General features: G+C 40.7%; 1 long non-coding RNA gene across 1 annotated transcript; it reads right to left on the bottom strand.

Annotated features, from left to right (window-relative positions):
- Positions 1–2,682: 2,682 nt before the first annotated feature.
- Positions 2,683–9,458, bottom strand: LOC309566136. The gene is made up of 3 exons (XR_014225853.1): positions 9,426–9,458; positions 5,466–5,513; positions 2,683–2,763 (listed from the first exon to the last, which is right to left on the bottom strand). It is a non-coding gene; the product is annotated as an uncharacterized lncRNA (long non-coding RNA).
- Between the last annotated feature and the right edge of the window lie 397 nt (positions 9,459–9,855).

The following is a 9,855-nucleotide window of genomic DNA, read 5'->3' as shown; positions in this document are numbered from 1 at the left end:
CTTCCTATTGGCTGTTTAATGGCAGAGTTATCTCAAGCTTGAAGTCATGAAGTCTCAAATAGGCGACCGGTTAGCACGGGTACAGACTGCTAAACCACCGCTCATCCCACAGAGGGAATGTATGCACTGCTCATTTACCGTGAACCTAGCAGGCTGTTCAGCCATACTATCATGCTGCCTCTGAGCTCCCACAAGGATCGCCTAATGTGGGTTTCAGCTGTCCTCTTATAGCACATTCTAAGGCTGACTAATATACAACACCAAGTTTCTACTTTGTATCAATAAGTGCAATTGAGGAAACATCTCTCGGCACATTTCTGACACAGCATTTATGGTGATTCGGTTGAGCAGTTCGATTACCTGGTTTTAACATCATGTTGGCAGGCCTTTAGTTTCAACCATCACAGCAGAATATACCACTATCTAGGGTTTACCCTGAAGGAGTATCTGTCGCCACTCCGAAACTAGTTGGGACAATCCCCCAGGATTTTGTGGTTCATAATATCTGCTGATGTGATGTATTTTACCTAGCCTACCACATTTTTTATGTTTTAATTTGTATTTTCCTCAATAAAATGTTTATGAATTTTACTTACATGTTTACGGTGTCAATTACACATATGTTTGAGTGCCTATAGAGAAAGGGGAATTTCTCTACTATCCCACAGAGGGAACGGCAAACTTAGGTTGGGTGAAACAAGCTTAGGAAGGGATGGAAGGGCAATTGTAATGCTCAAAGATTGGTTTTAGGTTTCATGTGATTTTAAGTATGAATCCCACGGTTTCAGATATTAGGTTTTTTTTTTTTTTTTTTTTTTTAATTTAGTTTGTCAATATAATGTTTGCACAGTGAGCTGGTGAAGGGTGGATGGCATGGGTGATCAGCAGAGTGTGACCTTGGGGTGCTTTTCAGGACCGGATTCATTTAGTGTGCCTTTATGTGGTATGGAAATTATGTGATCTCCAAAATTATTTTTGCCATACATGATACAATTTTCTTACAATTTTCTGTACAATTTTCCTGAAAATAACCTTCAACTATGTAGAACAAAGGCCTGCCTAATTGGATACAAGTGAATGTGTTGTTTAGCTTTGACCTTACATTATGTGGTTTGTGTTAAATCTAACAGAAAATTGTACAACAAAAGTTGAACATTTAAAGTGCATGTAAAGAGCCTTAAAGTGCTCCTAAAGTCTAGTTTTTTTTTTTCATTTAAAAAAAACAAACATGTAATACTTACCTGCCCTGTGCAGTGGTTTTGCACAGAGCAATCCAGATCCTCCTCTTCTCAGGTCCCTCGCTGAATCTCCTGGCCCCTCCCCCCTGTTGAGTGCCCCCACAGCACACAGCTTGCTTTGGGGGCACATGAGCCAAGCCGCAGCCCCCTTTGTCCATTCAGACACGGAGCCGTGGTTCAGCTCCACCCTTCTCTCTCCTCATTGGTTAACTGACTGAGCCAATGGTGCCGCTGCTGTGTCTCAGCCAATCAGGAGAGAGAGTCCCAGATGGCCAAGGCACTCGTTCTCATCGCTGGATAGAGATTGGAGCTCAGGTAAATATTAGGGGGGCTGAGGGGGCTGATGCACACAGAAGTTTTTTTTTATCTTAATGCATAGACTGATGCCTAAAACAGCACGTAGCAACCCCCAGCAACTGACCCGTCCCTCTGTGTACAAATTAGAGAGGTTGAAATTGATTGCTGTGGGCATCAGGGACTGAGATGGTTTCTTTCTATGATACTATGAAAATAGGATCTAATAACACTTAAGGTGTTTTAATTGAAAAAAAAAAATGCAGAGCTATTTGTCCTATGAGAAATTGCATATACATTTGCTCTGTGCGAATAGAGGCAAATTGAACGTTATTGGGCTATTTTCTCTCCAGGTTAAAACAGGAAGCTTTATGGCTACTAAATGGAGCTGATCATCATAAGAATTAAATATTTATTTTCTATGATTGTCAGCACCATCTAGTGGCCATAATGTGGCATTTTCATGATATACACGTTTGACCTGGAGAGAAAAATCGCCTAAAAAATTAGATTTTGCCTCCACATGCACAGAACAAATGTATAATACATAAAGTTTTTAAAAGATAAATAGCCCTGAATTTTTTCTTTATACAGTAAATATACCCCTTGGGGTCTCAGCTTACAAAAGGTTAAGCAAGGTCATTTCTAGAATTCCAGAAAAGGAGTGTTAAAGAGTGTTTCCACTTTTGTTGAGAGATCGATGTACATGGCAGTGATTTTAGGAAACTTTGTTGCAGAGTTCTACCTTTTCTGCTCTGAATGAAAAGCTGTTTGTTCTTCTTCGTATTTTGAATGCTGATTTTGAATGGAAGGACATTTTTTTTATTATTTATCAGCTGATGCCCTTGCAGGGCTCTAAACAAAGGAGAGTGGCAGGGTCTGCATTTGTCCAAAAGTGATTAATCCTTTGGGAGCATCTCACCAAAAATGATTTTTTTTGTTGCAGAGGATGCCTAAAATTCGACTTAGTGTAGACATCTGGGAAAATCACCCTTTACTTGCTGGGTGGTGGGATTACAAAATCCAATACTTATAATATCAACTGTTTTCGCTTTAGCAATGGTTACAAAGTCATTGCAAGGTCACTTACAACTCCAATTTCCGTAAATGAATATCCTGTAGAATCACTGAAGTGCACTGCAATTGATACAGAGACTAAACTTCCAGAAGATTTTATGTTACACGATGGGGCTGAAGTTTTTGTAACAGAGACTTGAACGTCACCTTCAATCTGTAAAATAATTAATATCGCCTGTAAGAAAGTTTTCAATTTCTATACTATACATTGGAATTATAAGGACTGGATATCATTTAAAGCTTTTCTACCTGACCAAGTTAAAGAAAATATGCTATACATTCTACTTATGTAAATATGTAGAATGTATGAATATTAGAGAAAAATGAATCACAATATATAGAGGCTTTCATGGAAAGCATTTATAACTACAATGGTGGTCAATGGTGGTCTTACTTTTTTGGTTAAAACCCCCATCAGTGAAAAATATATATGCGGTGTCTTCAGAATGTAATGAGAATGGTATTTAAAAAATTATTTTATTGAAAAATGTTACAATTGAACGCGGGCTCCTTCAAAGTATGCACCTTGGGAGTGTACACAATGCTCACATCAACTTTTCTATTCTTCGTAGCATCCCTGGAATCCCTGGAAGTCTTTGAGCCTGTGTAGTTGCTCTTTGGACATTATCCACACTACCAAAATGGTGTCCTTTGTCATTTTCGAATCCTGAATCAAGATTTTATTAAACATTGACTTGGTATTTGCCGTTTCGTCTGCAATAATTTTGATAGTGAGCTGTCACTCACTGCATCCACATTCTGTTCCATTTTGACCGATGGCTCACTATTAGAATGATTGCAGAGGAAACTGGAATTAGGAGCCCGGCAGAAATGCAGGGACAGATAGGTTGGTAGGTGAGCTGGTGCTGGACGACAGATGACACCCTTGGAGGGATAGAAAGGGGAGGAGGAAGTCACATCCTTAGGTCTCAGGGGTTCATGCTGGGACCTGTAGTCCTTCACATTTGACCCTCCCAAAAGTAAAGGTCCACAATTCCCTGCATGAACCCCTCAGAGCTAAGGATGTGCCACCCTCCCAACTAGTGACACAAGTCCCAGCATGATCCCCTGAGATCTAAGGTTCATGCTGGGACTTCCCTTTTTTTCAGGGGGGGGGGTCACATCCTTAGATCTCATGGGTTCATACTGGGACCTGTAGTCCTTCACATTTGACCCTCCCAAAAGTAAAGGTCTACAATTCCCAACATGAACGCCTCAGAGCTGAGGATGTGCCACCCTCCCAACTAGTGAAGGACCACATGTCCCAGCATGATCCCCTGCGATCTAAGGTTCATGCTGGGACTACCCTTTTTTTCGGGGGGGGGGGGGGGGTTCACAACCTCAGATCTCTGACCCTACAAAAGTAAAGGTCTACAATTCCCAGCATGAGCCTGTCAGAGGAGGAATAGAGATGTATCAGGCTACGCACATTGCGTAGGATATGCAAAAATGCTTAGGATACACTATGGGCGTAGACATATACTGTCTTTATTCTTCTCTGGTGCTGTGCTGTGCTGTGCTGGTTTGCTGCCCTCCAATAAGCCTGCAGGGGTCTTCGTCCTCCACTCACAGTAAGGTTTTGGTTTAAAAAAAAAAAGAAAAATGTTCGGGCCTATTTTTTTCCCCAGTCTGGGCCTGCAAATGACAAGTGATTAGCAGTACCTTCTACTTCTACTATTATTATTCTAGTATTACTTTAAAGGTAGCAAAAAGCTTTTTTTATGCAACTTTTAAAATCATAGGATGTAACCTAATATACTAGCAATGGGAAAAGCAGCTTATATGAAATCCAGTAATTGTCATTTTTAAACATTAAATTTTTACCTATTTGCACCACGACATTTTGCTGCAAAGCTCAGATAGGTGGGGCTAGAACTGTTCCTACTGAATCATAGGAGCAGAGCTGCAAATGCTTCTCTACGACCCCAAGCTTCATGTAACTATATTGCCTAGGCTATCAAATTTGATCCAGTGAGTTCCCAGCTCTGCCGATTTTGCTCCTGAGTTCCACTCATTTACCATGTTACTTTCACTATTCTTTCATTGCTTATTATGGAAAATATACAAGGAGGAATGAGAGTCCATGGTGGTTGCGGGCAGAGATAATTCCATGTTGGGTGTTCAAAGGTAACACCTCTGGCCAGAAGATATGGTCATCAGAATTCTTTAGTTTTGGCCCAGAAATTTTTAGTTTTAGGTTTTTTAATCTTTCAGCAAAAATATGAGTATTCAAGTTTGCCATTCAATAGAAAATGAACTACAAGTTGAAATGCAGAAATTTTGTAATCTGTTATATTGCTTTTGGCATCACTCCAAGTAGAGGTGAAAGCATAGACCTGTGTCCCAGAGCATGGGGTGCAAGTTTGTCCTAATAACAATCCAGAGAGCTGGTAAATGAAAAGAGTAAAGAATTGCCGCTACCCCAGATCAGCCCTAATGAAAAAATGATAAGGAACGACCTCAGCTTACGTCTCCACCAAACCACACTCCCTGATTTATTTTAACCTGCCCACTGGGGCTTAGTTTTAGGGCTATGACTAAGCACTGGTGGGCAAGCAGAAATGCATCAGATGTGTGGTTTGCTGGCGACCACGATGTAGGCTGAGGCCATTCCTTATCGTTTATTCACTAGGCTGGATGGAAGTAGTGGCAATTCTTACCTCTTTTTATTTGCAGGAAGTTTGTAGATTCATTTATACTCATTATTGGTTCACTTAGGTTAGGAAAGTTGCAAGCTTTAAAACTTTAGGTTAGTCATTAAAGGGTAGCAATGGCATGACAAGCTTTCCACATTAATCAATGGCTGACATGGTACAATACTCTACTACAACTAAAAAAATTAAAAGAAATACTTACTTCTGTATATACATTATATATTTGCCATTGAGCATTTGATATGGTTTTCTGTAAAAAGAATAAAACATTGTATTAGCAAAAAAGGTGATCATACTTAACCACTTACCACTTTAAGACCGGGCTTATTTTGACACTTGGTGTTTACAAGCTAAAATTTGTTTTTTTTTTTTTTTTTTTGCTAGAAAACTACTTAGAACCCCCAAACATTATATATTTTTCTTTAGCAGATCGTTGCAATATTTGTTTATCACACCGTATTTGCGCAGCGGTCTTCCAAACACATTTTTTTTGAAAAAAATTCACTTTTTTTAATTAAAAAATAAAACAAAAACAGTAAATTTAGCCCAATTTTTTTCTATAATGTGAAAGATAATATTACGAGTAAATAGATACCCAACATGTCATGCTTCAAAATTGAGCACTCTCGCGGAATGGCGACAAACTTGGTACTTAAAAATCCCCATAGGCGACAATTTAAAAATTTCTGCAGGTTACCAGCTTAGAGTTACAGAGGATATCTAGGGCTCAAATTATTGCTCTCGCACTAACGATCGTGGCGATACCTCACAAGTGTGGTTTGAACACAGTTTACATATGTGGGCAGGGCTTCCATATGCGCTCGCTTCTGCGCGTGAGCTAACGGGGACAAGGCTCTTTAATTTTTTTTTCCTATTTTAATTATTATTTTTTATTTTTACACAGTTTTTTAAAAACAAAATTATCATTTTTATTCCTATTGCAAGGAATGTAAACATTCCTTGTAATAGAAATAGGCATGACAGGACCTCTTTATTGTGAGATCTGGGGTCAAAAAGACCTCAGACCTCACAACTACACTAAAAAAAAAACAAAAAAAATGGGCCTTTAAACCGGTTGCTAGGCAACAACGTTTGACGTCGCTCCAGTCCTCCAAGACCATAGATTCGAGTGAGGGCCATCTTGCCTTCACTCGACTTCCTGTCTTAGAGGATCCGGGACTGGATTGTTTTCCCCGCTGCCGTCGGGTCTGGTAACCGGGGAAAACGGCCGGGACGCGGCGGGAGGGGGGGGGCCCTAACAAAATAAATGGAGAGGGTCATCTAGCCTACAAAAAATGCCCCATCTGAACCAACAGCTGGTCCTTTGACCTACTTCCCTTTACTATTGCCAGGCTGACTTAAAGAGCAGCTTCAGTCGGGATAAAAAAAATTAAAAAATAATTTTAGCAGCTACATTTACTGTAGCTGCTGACTTTAAAAAAAAGACACTTTCTAGACCTGCTTTCCAGCACTGTCTTCACCCGGGCCAGTTCTTTGCTGGCTTTAGGGTACCCGGCATGCCATGTTGACTGTAGGATATTGGCTGTGACTTCTTGCGGCTTCACACTTGGCTCCGCACATGTGAATAGGCCTGCAGCCTCCTGAGACCTGTGACATGTCCTAGGAGTTTGAGGCGAACCTGACCTAACCTTGACCTGTCAAAAGTAGGTAACCCAAACCCCCCCCCCAAATTGTTTACAAAAAGAAGGAGGGGGGATACCTACCTTTTTGAGTGAAGTTCTACTTTAAGTTCTCCCAATTTGATAAAATAACATCAATAAAAAATGCCCCCATAGTATTTTGGCACTAAATGAAATCCATGTCAGTTGGTTGGTAGGGGAAGATGTGATTAGCTAATGGGGTGGATTTACTAAAGACAAATAGTTTGTGCACTTTGCAAGTGCAGTTGCACTGATTTTCCCTAGAGCAAATGTGGGAAAGCTCTGCTAATTTCCATCATCCAGTTATGTATGTGACGGTACTCACCGTCACTGGGAGGGAAAGACAGATACTTAATGGCCACAGAATATGGTTTGGATTACTCAGACGGGACAGTAATATTTGTCAACAATATATCTCAAAGAATATTCGAAGACTCTGGGACTCCAGGCCTAGCTGCCTATTGCCAATAAGGCTTCACATAGTCAGACTCCTAGCAGATGCAAATATCATCAGCTCAACCACCTGTCTTCCACACATTATAAATGATGCTGATTTGCTCACTTATTGTTTACGGTGGGTTCTCTGTGTTTACACTTATGATAATGTGTATTGTATTGCAGGAGCTTGAGGACGGAAAGTCTGCTAGTTAATTGGCTCAGGTTGATTGAATTACTGTCATCTATTAGACTAATGGATTATTATCCATTCTATATACAATTTCATCTGCATATGATAATGTAATCAGGCAACCCCTGACCTGATGGGGTAATTTGATCAGGAGGGGAGATCTGCTCATGTGTGTATAAATTGAGTGTGAAACTGTTCAATAAAAGAGAAGATTCCAGTACAAGCTAAGTTGTCGGCTAGCATTGTATGGGGGCAGCTGGAAAATCTGATATCTATGTTCAAGACTGAAGGAAGCCATATACTGACGGAAGTCCACAAGTACAGTGTGGGTTGCAGTTCCGTTACAATGTACAAGCAAAAATGCTGTTGTTTTTAATTTTCCTTGGACCACTTTAAGAGGTGATAACCCATCCCCGGTCTATCTAAAACAACATAAAAAGATTTGAGTAGTGTAGGGCCTAAAGTCTGACCAATGGCTGTACTACAAGAGTTCTAAAGGTCTCACTTGTGACCTGGTCCTGGCATTCCGCAACTGTAGGGGGTCGAGACAGCAGAAAGGGGGCCCGCTGCATAACATGGGCTTGGTTCACACTGCTCCGACCCCAAAGTCTTGCTTGCAAATTCCTTGGGACTTGCTTGTGATTTCCTTGTGACTTTTGTGATTTAACATTTAATCTATGACACTCAAATCACACCAAAGTTGCAGAAAGTAGTGCAGTAACCTTTTTTTGTTGCTGTGACTTAAATCACATTGATTAAGATGACACCCATTGAAATGAATGTGTTTTGACTTGTCATGAGACTTTGTGTCGCACGTCACATGCTAAGACGCAGCAGTGCAAAAAGGCCAGAGGGAGGGGCCTCGGGATCGATGGAAAGGGCCCTGGGACAAATAGAAAGAACACAGGCAATCAGGAGTCCTCCAAGTAGGACCATTTGGTGGTGGTGGTGTTCACACAACAAGCACATTCCTCTGGTGGGTCCTTAGCCTGATATAAATTCTATTTATATAACCAAAAGCAGCAAACTAACAACTAGGAACCAAGAAATTGACAGGTACTGGGGTCAACTTCATAAAATACTGGGCTCATTAGTCATACATCTTCTTTGACTTAGTTTGCCAAGTCTATTCCCAGTAAGGCCTGGAAGATGGATGAAGGTGTTAAATAAAGGTCTAATCCTCATTTTTGTGATGTGTTACAGAACGCACATTATTATGTGTTTACATGCATTATAGTAAGACAGCCCAGGTATTATAAATGGGCTGACAACTTGCCACAACAGATCTTTTACCGGACTCTCGCCTTTTTTTTTTTCACACCGTAGAAACGGTTTACATCCAGCCTCCTCTGGGCGATCGATCAATATGGATTTTACATACAATTATTGTTAGAGGCAGTTATAGCCGCTAGCAATAATCACTGTGCTCTCCCGGCTGGGTCTGCTTCCCCCCTGCCCCCCCTCCGCCGGGGGATTCCCCTATCAACACTGCCTGTGTTGATGGGGGAATCAAGCAATTTTCTTTCCTGCCACCTGCTGCTGCTATCTGACACTTCCAAGTGTGTCAAAGAGTGTGCCCCGCCCCATGCTGTTCTTCTTGGTTCCCCCACAGGCTGCTATGCTAATACAGGATCCAGAGGCCAGTGAAAGAAGCCAATGTGCCCAGCCGCATGAATAGGAGGCATGCTTTCCGACACATCTGGAAACGTTGGAAAGCTACAGTTATGCTAGCTCCGCAGTAGAGTGAAAAACAGACTTGCCTTCTGAGAGGTACAGTAAGTCGCTTTGAAATTCCAAGAGTAAATTTTCTTAAACAATCTTTAAATATGCATACATTCCCAGGAATATTAGGAATCAGTGCTCAAAATTTTACCTGAATGCCTGTAACTACATCATCAAGTGCACATTCAATGAGACCGCTGATGAAGTCTGCTGATACAGAGATGCTACAGATCACATTTTCTGCCAGTTCAATAACTTCCTTAGTCGCGAAGCTGAGTGTTTTAATTGCTGTGCCAACTGCTCCTTCAATAGTAAGCTACAATAAAACATGAAAGATAAAATTGTTATTTTTCCCAGAATACAATATTCAAGCTGGAATTATGAACATTCACTCATCATAACCTCTGGAAAAGCAACCAGAAGCCTTTTCCTATGCCAATGTGTACATAAACTGTCTGCTAAATGTATTCTAAGGAGGCAGCTGAAAGCTGGAGATGAAGATTTACCAATCACCTTTTTTTTTTTTTAAATATCAGAATCAACATATCAGCAAGGGCAGGTTATGAAAATACAATATACTG

This window comes from Pelophylax lessonae (assembly GCF_965119305.1).
Source record: "Pelophylax lessonae genome assembly, chromosome: 11".
NCBI lineage: Eukaryota > Metazoa > Chordata > Amphibia > Anura > Ranidae > Pelophylax > Pelophylax lessonae.
Note: the sequence above shows the minus strand (reverse complement) of the source record. Positions and strands in the feature narration are given on the sequence as shown.